Below are 25,593 nucleotides of genomic sequence, written 5' to 3' on the forward strand. Positions count from 1 at the left end.
ATATATTCTGGTCTGCAGAATTAGCCTGCTTAGATTCAGATCCTGGTACTGCCATTTACCAGCTATGCAATCTTTGGCAAGATCCTTACTATCCTTAGGACTCAGTTTCATCTTCTGGGAATAACAATAATACCTACCTGACCCAATTGTCAGCTCCTAGTAGAGTAAGTGATCATCAAGGATGAAACTTATTCCCTTCCTGCAATAGGATTCCTGTGTCAGGATGGTACCGATTGGGCCCATCATTGAAGGGAAAGGTGAGATCTCTAGTCCCAGGCTATTTTTCTGATGGCCTCTCTATTTTCTTATAGTTGAAAGTTGTTTTAGTTCTTGGAGATTCAAATGACAAAAATAAGTCCTAGCTTGCACTAGGCATTCTTTACCTGTCTGAAAAGTCAAATTATTTTTAGCATCTCCCTTTCCTAAAGTCATGCTAACAGAGTGGCAGTTTGCATCAAGTAAACCTCCTCCCAGGTCATTCTGGTCAGGGTCCCAGCAGGAGGCAGATGGGGCCTTGAAAAGTGTTGACCTGCAGAGAATTTAATTAAGGGGCTGCTTTGTAGAGGCAGCAAGAGTTGGAGTCACAGGATAGTGGTTGCCCAGAAGATGCTACAGATATAAAAGGACAGGGCACAGTAGAGATTAAATGAAGTATGGAGATAGCAGGGCGTAAATACCCAGGTCTTGTGCTGGTGTTTCCCACTTGGCAGATGCAAGCCAGAAGCCACAGGGCACAAGGCCCTAAAGAGGCACTCTCTATATAGAGTTCAGCCACCAGGGCACAGAGCCAGTAGAGAATGAATTTGGGGCATAGGGTAGGATAGAGCAGAGGAGAGCCAACACACCTTGGTCTCCACCAGGAACTTAAGTGGCCCCAACCAGGCCAGGGTTTCTGTAGGGACTCAAAGGCAAACCCAGTACTAGATAATGGCATGTGATGTTCTTCTTTCCTTCAGCAGTTTCCATGGCTGCAGGGAGGTGAGGGATTGCCTTTAGTAACCACCCTGTTTTACAGTAGTGATAATCACGGCCAGCACGTACTGAATGTGTGCTGTGTGTGTGCCAGTATATATCATGTACTGTCTTTGACCTTTTACAACACTCTCATGGGGCAGGTGTCGTTCTACCCATTGTCTAGTTGACGCTTCATCTGAAGAAGCTGGAAAGACTTGTTTAAAAGGAAACACTGAAAAATGGATGACCTGGATTTTAATCAACATTCCAAAGATTTTTCTAGCAATTTCCCAAACCTAGCAGTACCTGAGTCCCTATGATTATCAATTTGCTGTGACTTTTGGACCTTCTGTACAGTTACAGATAGAGGATAAATACAAACGTAAAACCAGATGTTGCTCTGCAGTTTATTTTTAGTTATCAGTAGGATGAGGGCATTTAAAATAAGATGTGTAGCAGGCAGAGCCTGAGGATAAAGTTCATGTGTCCTTTTTTTTTTTAAGATTTTATTTATTGATTTTTAAGAGGTAAAGTTACAGACAGTGAGAGGGAGAGACAGAGAAAGGTCTTCCACCCACTGGTTCACTCCCCAAATGGCCACAACGGCTGGAGGTGGGCGGATCTGAAGCCAGGAGCCAGTGGCTTCTTCTGTGTCTCCCATGCAGGTGCAGGAGCTTAAGTGCTTGGGCCATCTTCTAAAGCTTTCGCAGGCCATAGCAGAGAGCTGGATTGGAAGAGGAGCAGCCGGGACTAGAACTGGCACCCATGTGGGGTGCCAGTGCCTGCAGGCAGAGGATTAACCTACTTTGTTGCAGCACCAGTCCCAGTTCATGTGTCTTTAACAGCTGTGCATGCTTGCAGGTAGCTTCTGTCTGTCCCAGTGCTCTTTTATGGAAACAAGTTTCTGGGCACTCTACCATGAAAAGAAATCTCCCCGTTCGTTCTTAAAGAATTCTGTTTGTTTATTTGTTTAATTGTTTAAGATTTATTTGTTTCAAAGGCATAGAACTGCTGATTCACTCCCCAGATGGCACAACAGCTAGGGCTGGACCAGGCCAGAGCCAAGAGCCGGGAACTCCATTTGGGGCTTCCATCTGGGTAGCAGGAGCCCAAGGACTTGGGCCATCTGCTGCTGCTTTCCCAGGTACATTAACAGGGAAATTGATTGGAAGCCGAACAGCTGAGGCTCAAACCAGAACTCCTCTAAGGGATGCTGGCTTGGCAAGCAGCTGCTTAACCTGCTGCACCACCAGGGGCAGCCCCTGAAAAAAAGAGTGATACAGAAAGGGAGGTCCCATTTGCTAGTTTGTTCCCTCAAATGCTTGTAACAGCTAAGGCTGGGCCAGGCTGAAACTGAGAGCCAGAAACAATCCAGGTTTCACATGTGAGTGGCAGAACCCAACCATTTGAGCTAACACCTGCTGTCTCCCAGGGTTTGCATTAGCAACAAGTACAAATTGGTAGCATAGCTGAGATGGGTTGTAGACATTCCAACCACCAGGGTGAACACCCACCCCACCTTTTTCTTTAGAAATTACACCAGGGCCCAGGTTGGCACAGGAGCTAGGAGATGATGTCTGCTAGTAGTGGAGCAGTGTCCCTTCACGTCCTTAATCCCCATCCACTCCCTCAGGCCTGAACTCAGTGATGAGCAGTGAACCTCTAGCACCCTGGGAAGTGGGAGGCAGTGAGGTGAATCCTTGGGGAGCAGTTCTCTGGCCATGGGGACAGTGTCAGGAGGCAGTCTGAGCTGTGGGAACCCCGAAAAAGTTCTTTCTGAACACTTTGACCTGTGCAGTCAGAGTGGAGTTCTTTTTTTTGGATGAAGGTATTCTTATGCTTAAATGTTTTTAATTTCTTACAAAGATTTTAATTAAGCTTCACAGTCACTAAACAGTTTTTACACCTAGTCTTCATGATTCTATGTCTTCATGCTTTCAAATGGAGTCATCTTCAAAACATGACAAATTTCAGGATCCATCATATAGTATTTCATTCAGATTATGTTTTCCAAAAGAGAAGTTTCTGTGTTAGTTGCCTTTGAAAGTTCTCATACCATTTCAGATCCGCATTTGCTGGAATGAACATTTCAGATGGACTTGGTGTCATCCGGACCTGCGAGACAGCAAATGATGAAGCAAAATTGTAGAAGTTGTCCAACATTTTTTGTTTGAACTGTGTGGATGGGTCAGCCAAGGATACAGCAGCATTGCTTGCTGGAGGCTGCCGAGCCAGACTGTCCAGCAATTCCACTGAAATTCCAATCTGAGCAACAGATGGAGTCTGGACAATATTCATGGCTCCCATGGGGTGTTGGCTTCCTTCTCCAGATTTAAGACCTGAAATTTTGAAGATGGCGCTTGGTTTCCCATTTGTGAGAAATCCTAGGAATTACCATACTGGTATTCCACTTGAATCAGGATAGGAAAAGTAGACAGATCCTCCCATTCCCTCAGGAAATGGGATTGTTCCAAGCATAAAAACTACAACATGGTGCATATTTTCATAATTAGGCAGGTCAAAAACAAATTTATCCTCTGCTACTTGCTGTGCAACTGTTTGTACCAGCCTCACTACCACAAGACAGCCAAACATGGTGTTGGTGGTGACTCTGCTCAGCCAGCAAGGTCTTGAAGCTGGTGACTAGGAGTCCTGGAGATCCTGCCCCAGTCGAGCCCAAGAACCTCCCAGAACTTGCAGGAGGGAGCCTCCTCTCCACTACATAGCAACTGGACCAGCAGCAAGCAGGGTGGAGTTCTGATTTTGAAAAACCTTTAACTCACCCTGGGTCCTAGGAGAGGAGGAGGAGAAGGAAAAGGGAGGTTTAGGAGAATGAGCATATTAGAAACTGTGGCATTTATCCATCTATCACAGCAGAGGAGAATGTAAATGTGCTTTCAGTTGAGCCATGGGAAGCCCCAGCCAGGTAGCCACCTGTCCCTGTCTGCCACCAGGCTTGTGGCAGTGCTGGTCTCTGAGAGAGCCCTGCTTAGGCTGGATGACTCCATCAGGCTGACTTGAACCACCCTGGCTCTGGAGCAGATTCTCACCTGTCCCTGTCTCAGAGAAGGCATGTCTAGAGCTTGCCTTCCTCACCTTTGAATGTGGCAGTCTGTCCAGGCAGGGTGTGGGGTGAATGTGAAAAGGTGTTTTGTGTTGTGCAGAGTGTGTAGGGATTTTTTTTTTTAATTTCTAATTTTAACTACCTGTGCCTTGTTGCCCTTTGACATGGGAAATAAGGATAATTATGGCCTACTCCTTTGTTACTCCAAAGCGGGTTGTAAACTGTGTGCCACTGGGATGAGATGGGAGGAGTGCTTTGCACTTCTCAGCACAAGCAGTTGGTAAATACGGAGAGGCACTATGTTGGGTTTGGGGTGATTTGTTTCTATGCTGAGGATTTGGGGGTCCTTGTGAGGAACTGTCTTGGAGAGACTCATATCATTGATTTCATGTCTCCCACACCCTAATCCCCACCTGTAGTACCATGCCCCTTAGCTTTATGAAGGGCAGTGAGGAGTAACAGCACAGGAAGAGTTGCAGCCCCCATCAGCAGTGCCCTGTCAGGACAGTGTGTGGGGGTGGTGGCTGGGACGGGTGCTCTGTGCTTCACCTCTTGGTACAGAGAGGTATTATGGTGCTCCAGCTTCAGACTGTTTCCCTTGGCTGAGCCACATACCCCTCCTGGTGCTTGCTGTGTGCGGAGTTTCTTCAGCTGGGTTTGACGGCCCCATGGGTAGTGCAAGTCCTGGCATAATCGTGGAGGGAAAGACTCTGTGATCAGCCTGCACTTCCTTCTCATTTTCTCGCCAAGGGGATAATTAGGAAGAGGCAGGCAAGCCCATCTCCTCACCTTGCTCAAATCTCTGGGTGGGGCAGAGCTGGAGCGCTGCAGTGATGTTTGCTGCGGTGTTCAGCTCTCCAGAGCAACAGAAGAACTGGGAGCGGGCTGATCCCAAACAGCGCTTGCATCCCTCTCACCCCCATAGTCACAGGGACCCCTTTGCTGTGTTGTCTTTAGCAGTCAGAGGGTCAAGGGAATTAAAAACAAGCCTCCATCTTTGCAGAGAAAACACATAAATGTGTCTAGGAGCACAAGCTGCTGCTCAGTGATGGGCACACAGGAGAAGTACGGATTTGAATATGGGATTAGAATACTCAGGCCCAAGGAAGGAGCTGTGGTGAAGCGGATAAAGCTGCTGCCTGTGACGCTGGCATCCCGTATGGCCACCAGTTCAATTCCTGGCTGCTGCACTTCTGACCTAGCTCCCTGGTAATGCACTTGGGAAAGCAGCAGCAGATGACCCAAGTCCTTGGCTCCCTATACCTTCATAGGAGACCCACAAGAAGCTCTGGCTTCAGACCGGGCCAGCTCTGACCATTGCAGCCATTTGAGGAGTGAACCAGCAAATGGAAGATCTCTTTCTGTAACCTCTACTTTTCCAATAAATAAATAGATACGTAAGTCATAAAGAAAAGAATACTCAGACACTCATGTATGCCAGCTGAGGAATGTGAAGCTGGAGGATGCGTGTGGCAGGTGTTTAATAACTGGATGGTGAGAGATGGCAGGTGACAAGGCTCATCTGCCCCCGAGACACTTGTATCCCATTTGGGTTTAGGAATCCTGTGTTTCCCAGCCTGTGTCCCATGCTGCAACCCAAGAAAAAACAGGAGGCTAGGGATCAATGTGTTTGGTCCCTGTCTGTTGGAGAGTTGTAACATGTATTAGCTTATTATATTAATGACTTCAAAAAGTCCTGGAATTATACATGTATGTATATAATCTATGTTTATATGTGTATGGGATATATATTACATAAAAGAATGCATACATAAATTTTACACATTCCTATAGACGTAACTTTGCATTAACCTATACTGCCTTCCTAGTCAGATTGCAGTGTACAAGGAAACCCCAAGCACATGTAAGTTGGCAAATGTGACTCAGAAATACTGCCACTGCTAAAGTGTTGGAAAACCAGAGAAACCAGAAAGAAATGTTTTGGTGAGCTTGCCTGGATGAGTTAGCTTTGTGAGGTTAGCCCCCCTTTGTCTCATGATCTGTTAAACTTCTTGACCTTTAAAAAATATTTTTTAATTCTAGATTCAGCAGACCCAGGATTACATTTCTCCAGACTTTCTTTGTATTTAGACCCTTGTTAGCTTTAAAACAAATTTAGACCAGATGTTCTTGATATATTTGCATTTAACTAGTCACAGTGGAATTCTGTCAGAGCAGTAGGATTTCTCCATAGATTTTGTACTCATGCTCCCCGCCCCCCCCCCCCCCCCCCCCGAAACAAGTGTTTCTCTGGGGTGGAGAGTCAAGCACCAGAGGCCTCCAGTTTTGTGACAACTTTTTATATGTTCAGAAAAGCTCTCTTGTTTCTTGTTAGAGGTAGGATAAGAACATCACTGGGGCTTGCGTCTGTCTACAGGATTTAGGGTGTTTCTCTGTTGCCTGCTTTGTTCTGATCCTGCTGCAGCTTGATCAGAGTCACAGGTAACTAGTAATCAGCATATGCCTGATGGAATTAGAGGGGACTTTTGTTGTTCTTAAAGTACATCTGTATTCTATGATATTTTTTTTTTTTGCCATGAATGTATTTTGCTTGGAGAACAAAAACAAATTAACTTACTAATTTTTTTATTTGAGAGACAGAGAATTCCAGTTTGCTTGTTCATTCTCCAAATGCCCACAGCAGCGAGGACTGGGGTAGAACAAAGTTGGGAGCTAGGAACTCCATTCAGGTCTCCCACATGGGTGGTGGGATCCCGATGCTGTCCCCAGAACATTTTTTTTTTTTTTAACAAATTGCTTCCTTTTTCCTTTCTTTCTTTTTTTTTTTTTTTTTTGACAGGCAGAGTGGACAGTGAGGGAGAGAGAGACAGAGAGAAAGGTCTTCCTTTTGCCGTTGGTTCACCCTCTAATGGCCGCCGCGGTAGCGCGCTGCGGCCGGCGCACCGCGCTGTTCCGATGGCAGGAGCCAGGTGCTTCTCCTGGTCTCCCATGGGGTGCAGGGCCCAAGCACTTGGGCCATCCTCCACTGCACTCCCTGGCCACAGCAGAGAGCTGGCCTGGAAGAGGGGCAACCGGGACAGGATCGGTGCCCCGACCGGGACTAGAACCCGGTGTGCCGGCGCCGCAAGGCGGAGGATTAGCCTGTTGAGCCACGGCGCCGGCCACTTCCTTTTTCCTTTCATTAACGGTTACAAATTTGGCCTCATTTCTGTTCTTATATTTTTATCTCCATAGGCTGTACATTTCAGATTTTAATCTGCACTACACAAGCAAACAAAAAACTTTAAAGACTGCTTTTTTTGGAAGTTTCTCTGGGGGCTGGTGCTGTGGTGTAGCAGGTTAAGCCACCGCCTGCAGTGCCGACATCCCATTTAGGCACCAGTATGAGTCCCGACTGCTCCACTTTGGATCCAGCTCCCTGCTAATGCCCCTGGGAAAGCAGCAGAAGATGGCCCAAGTTTTTGGGCCCCTGCACCCATATGGGAGACCCAGATGAAGCTCTTGTTTCCTGGCTTCAGTCTGGCTCAGCCCTGGTGGCTGCAGCCATTTGGGGAATGAACCAGCAGATGGAAGACTAAAGTTTATTTGCCTCTACCTCTGCCTCTCCCTCTCTGTAACTCTACCTTTCAAATAAGTAAATAAGTTAATCTTTAATAAGAAAAAAAGAAAGTCTCACTGGATAGATTCAAAAATTTCTCAGAAACACAGATGTTTATTGAGTTCCTTTTTAAAAAAAAAAAAGATTTATTTTTATTTATTTGAAAGAGTTACAGAGAGAGGTAGAGGCAGAGAGAGAGATCTTCCATCTGCTGGTTCACTCCCCAGATGACCGCAGCAGCTGGAGCTGCACCGATCCAAAGCCAGGAGCCAGGAGCCTTCTCCGAGCCCCACACAGGTGCAGGGGCCCAAGGACTTGAGCCATCTTCTGCTTTCCCAGGCCACAGCAGAGAGCTGGATTGGAAGAGGAGCAGCAGGGACTAGAACCGGTGCCCGTATGGGATGCTGGCACTTTAGGCCAGGGCTTTCGCTGCACCATAGCGCTGGCCCCTATTGAATTCCTCTCATTTATTGGTCACTGAGGATACAAAGAAGAGAAAGTCAGGTGATATCTTCTCATGAGGAACTGGTTATCTACAAATAGACATTTTGCCATTGAAAAGGATTTTATATATATTTTAAAAATTATTTCTATTCATAGAATATTTCTATATGCCTGGAATTTGCTCTATATTTTATATATGCATTATCTCACTTAATCTTTACAATCTTAAAAATGTACCTGGTACTGTCCCATTTTATAGATGTAGAAATAACAGCTAAAGAGGTTAAATCATTTGTTCAGAATCAAATGACTTAAAAAGGGTGGAGCTGGAATTCAACTCAAGTCTCTGCTAGGCTCCCCCTGCCTTGTGTGAAAAACTAGTGTTTGTAAGCCAGTGAGTTTTGGGAAGGAGACATAAAGGAGTCTTCTGCATGCTTGGTGCTGCTTTCTCAACATTTTCCAAGAGCAATATACAAACCTCACTTATGCATTTACTCCACTGAATGGCATTTATTTGTGTAGGAGTTCACCATTAGACTGAGGGAAGGAACTATATATATCTTAGGTCCCCAGGTCACTGCCTGGCACATTGAAATTACACATGGATCCTCATGGGTAAAATGAACTATGCTGATTAAGAGGGACGGCTCATCTTCCCAGCTACCTAGGCCTGAGTATGTTTGTTAATGGAAGTATAATTTCATGACTGGAAAGAACTACAAGAGAACAAGCAGATGTGCCTAGTATGGAAAGGATTTTTTTCCTCTATGTTATCATACTTTAGGCTATAGTCCAGTAGTGTCCATTCATTTACTTGCATTTCATTATAATCTAGAGGCATTTTTTGAAAAACTAATGTATATGGATATATATGAGTGCAGTAGGGAGATGCTCTCTAAGTTTGGGTTTCTCAGAATCGCACAGTCCTATAGTGATACATTCTTTGACGAAAACAACCATATTTCCTATCCATGTTTATTCACCTCAGAGTGCAGAGTATGTTGCAAAAAAGCTTTTGCATGATAATGAGGTAGATTCTTGTGGCTACTGAACCATCTGTAGTGAGCCAGTTCTGGTAAGAAGTGGCATGGTATGAGATGCTGTATTCCAAACAAGTGGTCTATAGTAGGTGTTTTGAAATAGCTTAATTAAAAATCTAGGGTCCCCAACCAGAGACTTTGCAAGACTCTTTCAAAATTGCTAATGTAGTGATCCTAAAGGGGAGGTGACAACTGTAATGCCCTGCAAGGATTATTTTTTGTGACATTCTTCTTAGTGTTTAGGATCTTCCTTCCTCAGACAAGGGCTTTGTGTCCATCAGTGTTCTCTAGAGATATAGCAGTGATAGAATATGTGTATAGTTATATAAAGGGGGATTTTCTGGGAGAATTAGCTCATGTGATTATGGAAGTGAAGAAGTCTGTGGGATGCTGGCAGCGTGGCTCAGGCCAACTCCGAGGGTCTCAAAACCAGGGAAACAGAGATTGTAACTCCCAATTTGAGATGGGAAACCTGAGGACCAGCTACTGGGACTGCTGCTGTTAAGTCTTGGAGTCCACAGGTTAGCAACTAAGGTAGGAGTTGAGTATACCCATCTCGAGGAGAGAGGAGGTGGAGGGTGGGGAGAGAGATAGAGATAGAGATAGAGATAGAGATAGAGATGAGAGAGATAGAGATAAAGATGAGAGAGAGAGAGAGAGAGAGAGAGAGACAGAGAGAGATCTACTTTCAGTTTTCAGCCTCTTCAGACCCCCAGCCAGTGCTGGTGCTGCTCACATTGAGGCCAGGACCTCTTCCCTCCCGGTCCACTCACATTGTCTTCTGGAAACACCCTCAAAGATCTTCCCAAAATAATGCTTTTCTAGGTTTCTAGGTGTTCCATCATCCAGTGAAGTTGACACCATGAAGTGAACCATCACAGACACCAGTGTCCGGAGTCACGTGTTAATTGAGTGACAAAATTAAGATTGATACCTACACTTGTCAGTATTGCATAGCTCTGCCCTTCCTGTGGCTTGGCCCTCTAGAAAGCCTGTGCTCTCTGGAAAGCCTGGGCCTCTGCTCCCAATCCTACAGGAAGGCACTTAAGGTGCTATGGGCTTTTTGTTTTTTTGTTTCAGTTCTAAAGAGGTGATCAAAACTTAGATATTAGAAACCATTTAGAGTCCAGAGGGCCCATGAACTTGGATGATTGACATCTTGGTTGACTCTAACCTCTAGGGAGGTAGTGAAATAAATATTTCTCTCAATTATGGATATAGACAACAAACCACATAGGATTAGCAGTTCTTCCCCCTTGGTCACCAACAGAAACCAGATGTTCCAGTAACACACTGTAGTTGTGGTGATGGCACAAAGTGTAATTTTTCTTTTATTATTTAATGTTGCTCCAGGGGCCCCAGAGCTTCTGGAAATAATGGCTTCTTATTTGGTTTTTAGAGTTACATTGAGGATTCAGTTTCTGTAAACATCACAGACCTTTAAAGGTAAAAGAAGTGGGGCCAGTATTATGGCATAGCAGGTTAGGCCACCACCTGCAACGCTGGCACCCTATATGGATCAGGTCCGCGTCTTGGCTGCTCCACTTCTGATTCAGCTTCCTGCTCTTGCACCTAGGAAAGCAGCAGAAGATGGCCTGAGTACTTGTGTCCCTGCACTCACTTGGGAGACCCAGATGAAGCTTCTGGGTCTTGGCTTAGCCCCGGCCATTGGAGCCATTTGGGAGTGACTCAGTGGGTGGAAGATTTCTCCTTCTGTCTCTTCCTTTCTCTGTAACTCTGCCTTTCAAATAAAATAAATCTTAAAAAACAAAGGTTGAAACAAATTTAAGAGATTATGAGTGTGTTGTAGAATTTTCATGTTACCAGTGAGAAAGCCAAGGACTAGAGCATATTAGGAACAGAGTTTGGTCTTGTAGGTCATTGTCCCCCACTCATTCTGAGAGTCATTTAAAAGCCTCGGAGATTGGTCAGGCACAGCTGGTTACTTTTCATTTCATTTCTTTTGTGTGTGTGTGTTTTTTTTTTCCTGAATTAAACAATGGGCTGATTTCTTAAAGGCTTCAGTTCACTCATGCAAAAAGTTACAGGCAGTAGAGTCATTACAGATGGAAGACCTTGGATCAAAGGTAATTCTATTTTTTTAATAGCAAGCTTGACACAGTAATGAGATGTGGTCATAGAAAGTACCTGGACTCTCAAGTTAATGTGTTTTAGGTCATAAATCTCTTTCTCTGGTCCCAAAGTCCTCTGGGGCAGGATCTGGATCTTTGGAATTCTCTGTGGGGTCTTCTTTGAAGTGACTATAGTCCATCTTCTTCCTGAAGATGTGCTGAAGTTGTTTACGTTAGAGATCCATTCTCACCCTCCTGACTCCATCTCAGGGGCATCTCTTTCTTCCATTCTCAAGTTACTCAGGTTTTAGAACAGCTCCTTGTTACTGTTATGTTAATATAGGTTTCCTCCCTGGAAAAAAAAAATGAGTTAATTTTTCAAACTTGCTTTGAAGGAGGGCATGAGTTACCCTGGGGTCAAGTGAGAAAATGGAGCATAGAAAGTCCTGGAGGCTGAGCAGCTGTCTTCCGTAGATCACTTCCATTGAGCACATCTGCTCAGAGACTCAGGGACAGATTTCTGTCACCACCTCGTAGTGGGTCTGGGAATGTACATAGTGTTATAAACAGGGCTTATAAACATCAACAAGATGTCTGCTTTTTCCAGTAGCAGCACCAAGCGCGCTTGTTGGTCTTTGCTATTGTGAAAGTGGGAAACACCAGGAGTGTGCTTTCTCACAATTCTACACCTGTATGTCTCAGATCGAGGTGCTATAAAAATGGGTATCTTCTGAAGCCTCTCTCCTTGGCTTGCAGATGTCCAATCTCCCCACCTGTGTCTCCATGAGATCTTCTGTGTGTGTCTGTGTCCCAAAGTCACCTTCTTATAAGGACAAACTGTGTTAGAGCCCACTGTGGTGCCTTCATTTAACTTAATTTCCTTTTTTTTTTTTTTTTTTTTTTTTTACAGGCAGAGTGGATAGTGAGAGAGAGAGACAGAGAGAAAGGTCTTCCTTTTTGCCATTGGTTCACTCTCCAATGGCCGCTGCGGCCGGCGCATCTCGCTGATCCAAAGCCAGGAGCCAGGTGCTTCTCCTGGTCTCCCATGCGGGTGCAGGGCCCAAGTACTTGGGCCATCCTCCACTGCCTTCCCGGGCCATAGCAGAGAGCTGGCCTGGAAGAGGAGCAACCGGGATAGAATCCGGCGCCCCGACCAGGACTAGAACCCGGTGTGCTGGCGCCACAAGGCGGAGGATTAGCCTGTTAAGCCATGGCACCGGCCTTAATTTCCTTTTTAAAGACCTTATCTTCACATTCTGAATTACTGGGGGTTAGGACTTTAACACATGAATTTGGTGGTGATGGGGCAGACAGGGTAGAAGGACAGAATTCAACCCATTACACTATGTAAGTATGACTTGAAAGTTCCTTCCCTTCTCTGCCCAGGGTAGCCAGATTGACCTTGTATATTTCATCCAATGTAGTAATGCTAGAGCCATTATAAGCAGTGCCACTTGCTATAGAAACTGAAATTTGTATCTGACACTCTGTTTATAGCCTACTTCCCACAGTGTAATAAGGAGAAAAGAATTGTTTGTGCTTAATAAATCTTTATACCAGCCTTTATACCTGCTTTCTGCTGAATGACTTGGTGGCACACCTATGGGCTAGTTTATCCTGTAGGACTCTTTGTGGCTTACATAAGAGAACTATATCAGTTCACAAAAGAAAAAAGTTTCAAAGAAGTGATATGAAAATATTACGTATCCCAAAAATCAGGTGGTAACATTAAATGTCTATTGGCTTGGTAAAGTTTAAGTGATTGAAAATATCCAGCATTAGGAGTGGAGAGATGGAATTTGACATGCAGTGTTTGGAAAGACCTTTCCAGAGGGCATTTTGTTTCTCAGTATCAGTTTAAATGTATACCCTTGGGGCCAGTGCTGTGGCGTAGCAGGTAAAGCCACCCCCTGCAGTGCCAGCATCCCATATGGGCGCTGGTTTGAGTCCGGCTGCTCCTCTTCCAGTCCAGCTCTCTGCTGTGGCCTGGGAAAGCAGTAGAAGATGGCCCAAGTCCTTAGGCCCCTGCACCTGCATGGGAGACCCGGAAGACTTTCCTGGCTCCTGGCTTTGGATTGGCACAGCTCCAGCCGTTGCAGCTAATGGGGAGTGAACTAACGTATGGAAGACCTCTCTCTCTCTCTCTCTCTCTCTCTCTCTAACCCTGACTTTCAAATAAATGAATAAATCTTTAAAAAAAAGTAGCACTCTTTATTAGTTTATCTTATCCCAAGGCAATAATTATACATGCACCTTTGTGTGTAATGTGAGACTATTTATATTAGCTAAAGAAAACAAAGCTTAAATACCCAACAAAATATCAAATAAATTGTATTCAAACAATGAGATGCTGTGTAGTCATGGAAAGTATACAGTTATATTGGTAATTGAAAAGCCAGATTACAGAATAAAATGTGTTAGCAATTTTGTTATATAATGTCCTGTGTTTAGTTTTACTACATTGCATGTATGTGTGTATGTGTATGTGATGATACTATACTTATAAATATGTGGAAACAAATTTGATAGGATATATCCCTAACAACTGCTAATAATGGTTATGATGAGAATATAGGACTTATTTCTTACTGCACTGATTTTTATAGGACCTGAATTATTTATAATACTAATAAGTTAAAAAATCAGGAAAAAAATATTTCCATTTAGAAATGAAATGAAAGTGTTAGTGGAACTATTATAAAACATTTATGAGATAAGTGTTTGTTTCAGGGTTGACCTATTTGCTTGATGTGTGGGAACTGGCGCATTTGCCTCGGGGAGGGCCAGTCTTTTCAAATATTCTGGTATTTTCTGTGTAAAAGAGCTATATGCTTGTGTTTTAACTTTTCCGTTGGCATGATGCTGGTTGCTTATTCCTTGTAGGAGATAGACATACCCTAATGGAAAGCTGGTTAGCAGATGAGGGTTCAACTCCAGCTATATGACTTTCCCTGCTCTGTAGTTAGAAGGCAAGTCATCTAATTTGAGTGGCCGTCAGCTTCCTCAGCTGTCAAATGGAAATAATAATAATAACAACAACAACAACGAGTATTCAGGTTTGTTCTGAGGGCTAAATGAGCCAGGAACATAAAGCTCCTGAAACATGGTAGGGAGTAACTTTTCTGATAATAGTAATATAGGGGACTTTTCAGAATTCCTCATATTTTAGTTTTTTTTTTTGACAGGCAGAGTGGATAGTGAGAGAGAGAAAGACAGAAAGAAAGGTCTTCCTTTTGCCGTTGGTTCACCCTCCAGTGGCCGCTGCGGCCGGCGCATCTCGCTGATCCGAAGCCAGGAGCCAGGTGCCTCTCCTGGTCTCCCATGCAGGTGTAGGGCCCAAGCACTTGGGCCATCCTCCACTGCCTTCCCGGGCCAAAGCAGAGAGCTGGCCTAGAAGAGGAGCAACTGGGACAGAATCCAGCGCCCCGACCGGGACTAGAACCCGGTGTGCTGGTGCCGCAAGGTGGAGGATTAGCCTGTTAAGCCACGGCGCCGGCCAGAATTCCTCATATTTTAAAAACCCAAGACTTAGTGAGTGTGAAAAAAAAATCTTTTTAATCATAGAAAAACAGCTAAATCTAATGAGGAAAAGTTTGGTTTTTTGTAAAGGCGGTTTCTCCTAGTCTTTGACTGAAGCTGGATTCTCCACAACATGCTTTTTTTTTTTTTTTTTTTTTGGCCAGGCAGAGTGGACAGTGAGAGAGAGACAGAGAGAAAGGTCTTCCTTTGCCGTTGGCTCACCCTCCAATGGCCGCTGTGGCCAGCGCATCTCGCTGATCCGAAGCCAGGAGCCAGGTGCTTCTCCTGGTCTCCCGTGGGGTGCAGGGCCCAAGGACTTGGGCCATCCTCCACTGCACTCCCGGGCCACAGCAGAGAGCTGGCCTAGAAGAGGAGCAACTGGGACAGAATCCGGCACCCCGACCGGGACTAGAACCCCAGGGTGCCAGCACCGCAGGCAGAGGATTAGCCTATTGAGCCGTGGCGCTGGCCTTTTTTTTTTTTTTATTTGTTTTGTTTTGTTTTGGACAGGCAGAGTGGACAGTGAGAGAGACAGAGAGAAAGGTCTTCCTGTACCGTTGGTTCACCCTCCAATGGCCGCTGCGGCCGCTTTGCAAAGCCACTTGTGTCTATGGTGTCTTTCTACACAATTGGAATCAGGAAGGAAAGCTTTTCTGAGAAGAGGTGGGAGGGAGGAGGACTCAGCTGAGGGAGGGAGCAACTGCCAGGTTTACTTCCATGAGTGGCCTCTCCCTCCTCCTCCTCAGAATTGGTTTGTTTGCACAAATTGGTTGCCTCAAGCAGCACATTATTAGTTTGAGCCAGAATGTTTCCCAGGAGACTCACTGCTTTCCCCTCTTGCCAAGTTAGTTATTGTCCTTTTCCCACATAGCATTCTGGGGTTGTGGGGACATTTTCCACTTGACATATTTCTGTGCAGTTCTCCCACCCTTCACTGAGTGTGTGCTAGGTGCAAGGCACTAGATCACTTCACCCCATTTCGAAATCAACCAGTTGTGAGCTGTTAACTTCTGTTTTCAATACTTGGACTTGGGTCTCCCTCCTTCACCCTTAGTCCTGCTGTCTAAGGAAAGATTTTGTCCCTGGTGAGGACATTCCTGGTCCCTCCCTAAGATGTGGGTCCCCTTACAAAAGGATGACACTGCTGCTCCATTGATATCAGGCTTTGCTGTGTGACTTGTTTTGGGAACCATGAAATGCAGGTGGGAAATGACCCTTCTAGCATAGATTTCCATATGTTTCCTTTACCACTCCTTTTTATTTTCCTGTCAAAGATACACATTACTGCCCCATATGCTGCCCTCAGACCCTGGCTTGGACTCTGATCTGTTGTTTCTCTGGCTTCTTGTGTCCCCACACCCTACCGCCTTCCAGACCAGGGTTCATATACCCAGGACTCCAGAATCTTCTGCCTGGACAACCCCAGGCCAGCTTCCAGGCCCTTTCCAGGGTCTGTGCACCCACTTGTGGGTGCATCTCTTGGTGTGTGCACCCTTAGGCTTACAGGGACTGGAAGTAGAACCTGAACATGTGGTTGTTAGAAGAGAGGACAGCTGTGAGCATACAGGGCCTTCACAGTGCAGGATGGCATACCCTGGGGGGAAGGGTGGATTTGACAGGAGTTACTGTGCGCTTGCTCCACATGTAGGACCTCTGTCTTTAGTGAGTTGTACTATGAGAATTAACGGTAGAACTTGTCTTCAAATAGTACTTTATATTTAGTGCATCTGTGTGGGTACAAACTGTTAAAATCTTTGCCTAGTATAGAGTTGATATTCTGTATATAAAGATAATTAAAAATGAATCTTAATGAAGAGTGGGATGGGAGAGGGACTAGGACGTGGGACAGGAGTTGGGGTGGGAGGGCGAGTATGGGGGGAAGAACCTCTGTATTCCAAAAGCTGTACCTATGACATTTATATTTATTAAATAAAAGCTTTCTAAAAAAAAAAAAAAAGTTTGCTTCAGGCCAGTGGAGCCCTCACTATGCACTGTGCCATTGTGTCTTGGCCTTCCAGGTGTTGCGAGCATTCTTGGTCAAAGAGGTTAGGATGTACTTTTTCAACAGATTTTACACTTGGCTTAAACTTTTAAATCCTTCTGTGTTCTATGAGCCTGCAACCAAACTCTCAGGCCAGTGCCTGCCAATGCCATGGGTCAGTATGGTGTTCTAACGATGCCATGGATCAATGTGAATTTCTAGCGAGGGTCTGCTACTTCTGCCAGGACCCTGGAGGGAAGATGGGGAGCAACATCAGCTGCAGCTGACCCTTGATGGGTGTCATGGGAGAAATAAGTCTTACGTCACCAAGATCCTGGGATGATCTGTTACTGCAAGATTTAAAGTGACTGGTTCCAAAATGAAGTGACCTTCACTGAAAGGTATTTGACTGACTTCACCCACTTGGAATATGGCATTGTTAGAACTTTTTGTTGTAGTCCACGCAGTAGCACTGACCATAAGAGTCTGTAAAAAATCCCAGGCATTAATTGGAGTTCTCTGGATGAATCCATGTGTCCCTCATGCAGGCCCAGCTGCTCTCACTGCTGCTTCTCCATTGGTAGCCTTCAAAGATACTGAGGGTCCTTTTCCCATAGTGCTGGATTAGATTATCAATACATTTATTGGTCTTGTTTTGCTTCACTTGTGGCCTTGCAAAAATAGGACCAAGATCTGACTTTCGGGAAAAAAAGCTTATAAAATGAAAAATGTAACTAAAGCATGAAGGAATTGTTGGTAGTATTTTTATTTTTAAAAATGCAGCCCTCCACTGTGAATTTACATGGAATGTATCACCCATCCATCTCCTATCTTTTGTCAAAAAGATTTGTCCCAATGGAAAGAGTCTTCAGGTCATATCAAATAGGAGGGAGTTAATGGAGCTAACAGTAAGATCTTTCTGACTTAAAGAAAAGTCACTTGGTCCTTACTTAAAGTGGATCATGAGCTTGGCTTGTGGAAATGAGATGTAGACACTTGTGATAGCAGTTATGATTATCATCTTGTATGTAAAAAAATAAAGCTTTCAAATACCTGATTTTATTCATTGCTTATTACAATCTGTGAGAGATGTACAGAGAAGGAAACTGAGGCTTTTTAATTTTGATGATTAGTTCCCTGCTACCACTATTAGTATTGGTATCAGGAACATTAGTATCGCAATCAATATATTAACATGTAGTATATAATCTATTAATGACGAATGTAGCTTAAAATATATGTATTACATATTGGTACATATTAAACAGGGTTTAAATAATTTGTATAAAGTCTTTCCAGGAGGATGACTGGTTTAACAAACCCAAGAGGAGCCTTGTTTAGGATCTGTAGTGCCATTATGCTTTCCGCAGCTTTAAGCTGTACAGTTTGATGAGTTTTGACAAAATGCATGCACCTATGAAGTCATCTCCATAATCAAGATAATGAATGTACTGGTATCCACTCCGCCAGTAGTGCCTGCTCTTCTCTTGTAATCGCCCAAACCAAGCGCCCACTAATCTGTTTTCTGTCAGTATAAATTAGCTTGTATTCAGTTTTGTATAAGTAAACTCGCAGAGTGGGTCCATTAATCTGTCTGGCTTCTTTCACTCAACATAATTGTATGTTATATAAATTAATAATCCATTCCTTTCAATCAATGAATAGTATCCCAACATATTGTTATAATGCATTGTTTTTTATTTTATTAAAACAAAAACAAGTACAACTTTTTTTAAAAAAAATCTTTATTTATTTATATTTTAAAGGCAGAGTCACAGAGAGCCAGAGACAGAGAGAGAGTTCTTCCATCTGCTGGTTCACTCCCCAAATGGCTGTAACATCCAGAGCTGGTCCAGTCCAAAGCCAGGATCCAGGAGCTTCTTCCAGGTCTCCCACGCAGGTGCAGGGACCCAAGACTTGGGCCATCTCCTACTGCTTTCCAAGGCCATAAGCAGAGAGCTGGATTGAAAGTAGAGCATCCAAGACTCGAACTGGCGCATATATGGGATGCTGACACTGCAGCTATGCCACAGTGCTGGCCCCCAAGTACATCTTTTTAAAGATTTGTTTATTTATTTAAATTGTAGTTACAGAGAAAAGGAAAGACAGAGAGATAAAAAGATCTTTAATCTGCTAGTTTACTTCCCAAATGTCTGCAATGGCTAAGGCCAGGCCAGGCTGAAGCCAGGAGTTGGGAACTCCATCTGGGTATCCCTCCTGGGTGGCATGAACCCAAGCAATTGGGCCAATTTCCTCTGCCTTCCTAAGCACATTTGCAGGAAGCTGGGTCAGAAGTGGAGCAGCTGGAACTTGAACTGCCACCCATATGATGCCAGCCTCCCAAGAGGTGGCTTAACCTGCACCGTAGTGCTGGCCCCCAAATACAGCTTTTTAATGTTGGAGTGCTGGGTAAGGTATTCCTTCTTCATACTTTTCTCTACAATCTGAAAAGGCTAAAAATGCCCAGATTTCTTTGGGCAGGTTAGAAAGAACAGCCCTGAGTCTCTTACAGTTAGCCCTAGGCACTAGAGAAGTTGGACTAGCTTGAGCAGGTGCTGTGTTTGAACTTCAGATTGCATAGCCTATTAATCACATACCCTGGGGCCTGGGAATATGAAAGAAGCAAGAAGTTTCATTCTGAGTGGCAAGTTTGATATCTACATTGTCTTTTGTTGCTCCCCTGCTCCTGGAGCCACTGTCCATACTGTGTACCAGGTTAATCCCAGGGCAACACAGTTCTGCCCATGGCCTTCCTGTGTTTAACACCTTTGATGACTTCTGCCTAAACTCTGGCCTCCTTATCCTAACATCCATGACCTACTATTGGGTTTAATCTTTTCTAACTTTAGTTTGCTGTCTATAAACTTTGGGTGTTTGGGGGGGCAGGTAACTTTATTAAGTAAAATAGTGCAGAGTGTCTAACACGGTGCCTGGGAAATGGTATATATTTAAAAAATTAAGGTTTCTTTTCTTTTTGCCCTTGCTTGCTTCACCTTTCCTGCCTGACTTTCAACTAGTTCCCACTATCAAATGTACTTCCCACCCAAAGAGGCTTCTTTGTTCCCCATGCACCCTATGCTTTTTTTCCCTTCTACCCTTGGTTTATGGTGTTGTTTTGCCTGGACTCAAATGCCAACACCTCCAGGAAGTATTCCTTGATTCCTTATCATGTCCCCCCATCAGTCCCCCTACAAAGTATTTTTCTTATTGGTAGTTTCCATATAGAATGCTTCATCTCTTTTCACCAAAATGTGTGGGGACCCCAATAACAACCAGTTCTCCAGTGGATAATAACTGAGTGTTCTATAATTTAGCTCAATTCTGATTATGTCTACCTGGAGATTATATCAGATACCCCAGGCTGAGGTCTCAGTGCCACATGCTGCCCTCCCCCCCCCCCCCCCCCGCACACACACACACACTCTTCAGGTGCCAGTTGCTAAGTAAGAGTAGGCTGTGACATATACCAAGTGTAAGTTGAGGGTTCCCATGAACCCCTTCTTGATTGTGATTAATTTGCTAGAGTAGTTCATAGTCCATAGCATAGCATAGTTCATAGCAGGTTAATAGTTGTTGGTTTTTTTTTTTTTTAAACAAAGGATAACAGCCAGACAGAAGAGGTACATAGGACAAAAATATATGGAAAGGACACAGCTTTCATGCACACCACCTTCCAGGAAACTCCACATGTTAAACTATCTGGAAGTTCATCCAAACCCTATCCTGTTGGATTTTTATGAAGGCTTCATTATATAGGCATGGTTAATTAAATCATAGGCCATTAGTGATCAGCCCAACTTTTAGCCCTTTTCTCCTCCTTAAACTTCAGGGGTGTGTCTGAGAGTTTGAACCTTCTAATCACGTAATGGGAGTTCCCTGGCCAATCAGCCCCACTCCGGAGGCTTTCCAGGAACCCAACAAGGGTCACTTGGCAGCAGTTAAGATGCCACTTGGGAGGCCCACATTTCACATCAGAGTGCCTGGGTTTGTGCCTGGCTGCAATTCCAGTTCCTGCTAGTGTACACCCTGGGAGTGTACCTCTCATGGATGCCTGACACGGAGTGGATGCTCAGTACCTATTTGCTGAGCAAGTGAGTATTCACACCAGATTACACTGTAATCTGTATCAGGTATGTCCAGAGGTAACAACAGTATCAATGTCTGATTCATTGTTAGATCACCTCAAATACATTGCCTATGATAGCATATAGTAAATATTTGGCTGAAAGACAAAGGTCAAAGTGAGGAGGAGATTTCCCAGGGTTTCTATGACACAACTTCAGTTCCAATCCAAGGCACTTGAGCACAAGGCACTGTCGGCAGGCAGCATCAGGTACTTTTCCATACATTGTCTCCCCTGAAGCTCTCATCAGTTTTCACATCCTTCAAGTAATATTGCAGTTAGAATGTTAGAACTAGGACTGGAACCTTGGGAATGTTCTAGCCCTTCTCCACCTCTGTTCTCCCTCAGACTGCTGCTGTGGTCATTGATCTGAGGTTAGAGCCTCTCTGCCCAGCTCCTTTGGCTTGCTTTTTAAACATTTTTTTTTTTTTGACAGGAGGAGTTAGACAGTAAGAGAGACAGAGAGACAGAGAGACAGGGAGAAAGGTCTTCCTTCCGTTGGTTCACCCCCTAAATGGCCACTACGGCCGGCACGCTGCGCCAATCTGAAGCCAGGAGCCGGGTGCTTCCTCCTGGTCTCCCTTGCAGGTACAGGGTCCAAGCACTTGGGCCATCCTCCACTGCCTTCCCAGGCCACAGCAGAGAGCTGGACTGGAAGAGGGCAATGTTTAATTAAATTAATTATTAATTTGAGAAACAGATTAACTCCCATCTGCTGGTTCACTCCCCCAGTGCTTTCAGTGGCTGGGACTGGGTTAGACTGAAGCCAAGGACCAGGATTTCAATCTGGGTCTCCCACATGGGTGGCAGGGAACCACATACTTGAGCCATCACCTGCTGTCTGCCAGGGTGGACATAAACATAAAGCTATAATTGGAAGCATAATTGAGATTCAAATCTAAGTACTTAGACCCAAATCTAAGTACTCTGGAATGGAATGCAGGTAGGTGTTGCAAGTGGCACCTTAACTGCTAGGCCAAATATCCACTCTCCTTTGACTTTCATTTTTCATTTTCATTTGGCTGTCTTAAATCTCTCAAACCCTTGTAGACAATGAAGAAATAGCCCTGTATTCCCTACCTATATATTGCACTTCTTGTAATTATTTGTCTTTCTCCCTGTGAACCTAATTTTCTCATCCTTGTCAGGACAGGCATAATCTCCTTTCTTCATGGTTACTTACATTCCAGTGTTGAGCTGTCATCATTTCTTATTTTATACACCTCCAGTTTGTCCACTTCTACCACCTTCAACTCAGGTCATGGGCTTCACATTACTGACATTGGCCTTTGAGTTAAGTCTTGCCCAAACCCATCTTCCCCTTAATAATATTTCCAGTATTCTGGAGTTGTGGTATAATGGAATGAACCTTGGGCCAGGAGTCAACAATGTTCATTTGGAGGCCTCATTCTCCCGCTTAGCAAGAAGAACTTGGGTCTCTTAACTCCTCTGAACCTTAGTTTTTTTCATCTGGAATGTGGAGATAATGATACTCACCTTATCTAACTGAATCATGGGGTTTATTGAGAAATGAGGTGTGTAATGTCAAGTTAACTTACAAACCATGAATATTATATAGACATCAGGTATTAGTGGAAATTACCCTGTCAGCTGTTAAACATTGCCAAACTTTGGATGTCATTTTCACCCAGAATATTGCTCTTGTTAAATCTCCTGGCTTCTCTTGTCTTGTGACTCAGGCTGGAGCCCAAGAGTTTTTCCTTCAACACTTGTACCAACAGCCTTAGAATTCTGATTTCTTACCCACTGCCATGCCTCTTTGGTCAGTTCTCAGTCCTAAGTGACCCCTACCAGACACTTCATCACCTCCATGCTGCTGGGCTCCACTGATACCCGTCCCCCCCCCCAAAAAAAAAGAAAAAAGAAAAATTAATGTTAACTCTTCAAGAATCCTGTTCCTATGTTGTGCATTTGGCATGGCAGACAGGTTGCCATGTGGGTTGCCCACATCTCAGAGAGCCAGGCTTGAGTCTGAAGTCCTGCTTACTCTGCTTGTAATCTAGCTTCCTGCTAATGCATACCCTAGATGCATCTGATGATGGCTCAAGTACTTGGGTCCCTGCCACCTACACGGGAAAGTCAAATGGAGTTCGAAGATCTTGGCTTCAGTCTGGCCTAGCCCTGGCTCTTTTACTAATTTGGGGAATGAACCAACAGATGTAAGATCTCTCTGTGTCTGTGTCTGTCTTTCTACCTTTCAAATAAAATAAAAGAGGCATGCATTGTGATATAACAAGTTAAGCCACTGCTTGGGGCACCCACATTCCATACTGGGTCTTGGCTACTCTGCTTTCTGCTAATGCATCCTAGGAGACAAGCATATAACAGCCTGTGTGCGGATCACTGCCACCTATTGGGCGACCCAGATGGAGTTCCTGGCTCTTGGCTGCTGCCTGGCCCACATTGGCTGTTGCAGACATTTGAGGAGTGAACCAGTGGATGCATGAATGACCAATTGCCCTCTCTGTCCACATTTCAAGTAGATGAAAATCAATAAAAGTGAACATTTTTAGAAAATGAAAATAAAAATGTATAGCAGAGAATCATGCTCCTTCTAACATCTCTCCTTGCATATCATGTATCTGTATCTCTCTTCCGTCCTCTAATTTCTCCCTTCTTAAAATATGCTATATGAATTCTTTCTGATAACAGAATAGCTTTTTTGGCCTTGCTTCCTCTTGTGTTGATAGTTTTAAAAGACTTTTCCTCGATTAGGTTCCTTTTTTTCCCTCAGAAACTTTTTATTTAAGGTATACAAACTTCATGCATTTCATAAATACAAATTTAGGGACATAGTGATTCTTTCCATACTACCTTCACTCCCACCTGCACTCCCAACCCTTCTTCCTCCTCCTCTTCCTATTCTCATTCTTATTTTTTACTAAGGTCTATTTTCAATGAACTTTATACACAATAGATTAACCCTGTACTAAGTACAGAGTTCAACAAATAGTATGAAAAAATTTAAAAAACTGCTTCTCAAAAGGTCTGATAAGGGCTGTTTAAAGCTATTGCATCTCAAAGTGTCATTTTCACTTCTATAGATTACCTTTTAGGTACTCTGTTTCCACAGATCATGGAGAATATATGATATTTTAGGAAATGGCTTATTTCACTAAGTATAATGTTTTCCAGTTGCATCCATTTTGTTGCAAATGACAGGATTTCATTTGTCTTTTTTTTTTTTTATTTGACAGGTAGAGTTATGGACAGTGAGAGAGAGTTAGAGAGAAAGGTCTTCCCTCCATTGGTTCACTCCCCAAATGGCTGCTACTGCCGGCGCTGCACCAATCTGAAGCCAGAAGCCAGGTGCTTCTTCCTGGTCTCCCATGTGGGTGCAGAGGCCCAAACACTTGGGCCATCCTCCACTGCCTTCCCGGGCCACAGCAGAGCTGGACTGGAAGAGGAGCAACCAGGACTAGAACCGGCACACATATGGGATGCCGGTGCCTCAGGCGGAGAATTAACCTAGTGAGCCACAGCACCGGCCCCCATTTGTCTAATGTTCCATGGTGTACATATCTCATAATTCCTTTATCTAGTCTTCAGTTGACGGGCATCTGGGTTGATTCCATATCTTAACTATTGTGAATTGAACTGCAATAAACATGGGGTATAGGTAACTCTTTTATATGCTGATTTCATTTCCAATGGTAAATTCTCAGGAGTGGGGTGGCTGGGTTATATGGTAGATCAATTTTCAGAGTTCTGAGGTATCTCCATACTGTCTTCCATAGTGGCTGTACCAGTTTACATTCACATCAACAGTGGATTGGAGTACCTTTCCCCCCATATCCTCACCAGCATTTGTTGTTTGTTGATTTCTGCATTAAAGCCACTTTAATGGGGGGTCGGGTAGAACCTCTTTGTGGTTTTGATTTGCATTTCCCTGATGGCTAGTGATCCTGCGCATTTTTTCATGTGTCTGTTGGCCATTTGGATTTCCTTTTTTGAAAAATGCTAAAAGTCCTTTGCCCATTTCTTAGCTAGATTGTTTGTTTTGTTGTTGTTGAGTTTCTTGAGCTCTTTATAGATTCTGGTTATTAATCCTTTATTAGTTATATAGTTTGCAAATAATTTCTCCCATCTGTCAGTTGCCTTTTCACTTTCCCGAGTGTATCTTTTGCAGTACAGAAACTTCTCAGCTTGATGTAATCCCACAGGCTTTGATTGCCTATGCCTCTGGGGTTTTTTCCAAGAATTCTTTGCCTATGCCAATGTCTTCCAGGGTTTTCCCAATGTTCTCTAATAATTTGATGGTAACACATCATAGATTTAGGTCTTTGATCCACTTCAAGTGGATTTCTGTGTAAGGTGTAAGAGAAGGGTCTTGCTTCATACTTCTGCATGTGGAGATCCAGTTTTCCCAGCACCATTTGTTGAAGAGACTGTCCTTGCTCCAGGGATTGATTTTATCTGCTTGGTCAAAGATAAGTTGGTTGTAGGTGCATGGATTGATTTTTGGAGTTTCTATTCTGTTCCATTGGCCTGTCCATCTGTTTTTGTACATCTGTTTTGGTAATAGCTATCCTGCAGTATGTCTTGAAATCTGATGTTGTGATGTTTCCAGCTTTGTTTTTATTGTTTAAATTGCTTTAGCTAGTCTGGGTCTCCTGTGTTTCCATATGAATTCCAGCATCATTTTTCTATATCTTTCCATTCTGTAAATTACTTGTGGTATGGACATTGTGATAATATTGGTTCTTCGAATCCATAAACATGGAAGATTTTTCAGTATTTGTGTGTCTTCTGTTTCTTTCTTTAATATTTTTTCAAGGTTTTTTTTTTGTTTTGTTTTGTTTTGTTTTTTTTTGTA

General features: G+C 43.9%; 1 protein-coding gene and 1 pseudogene across 4 annotated transcripts in view; one reads left to right on the forward strand and one right to left on the reverse strand.

Moving 5' to 3' along the window:
- STON2 (stonin 2) overlaps positions 1–25,593 on the forward strand; it is a 189,593-nt gene that overhangs the window by 73,837 nt on the left and 90,163 nt on the right. The window lies entirely within an intron of this gene.
- LOC133751621 (protein Hikeshi-like) lies at positions 2,956–3,549 on the reverse strand (annotated as a pseudogene).

Source organism: Lepus europaeus, chromosome 22 (genome assembly GCF_033115175.1).
Source record: "Lepus europaeus isolate LE1 chromosome 22, mLepTim1.pri, whole genome shotgun sequence".
Lineage (NCBI taxonomy): Eukaryota > Metazoa > Chordata > Mammalia > Lagomorpha > Leporidae > Lepus > Lepus europaeus.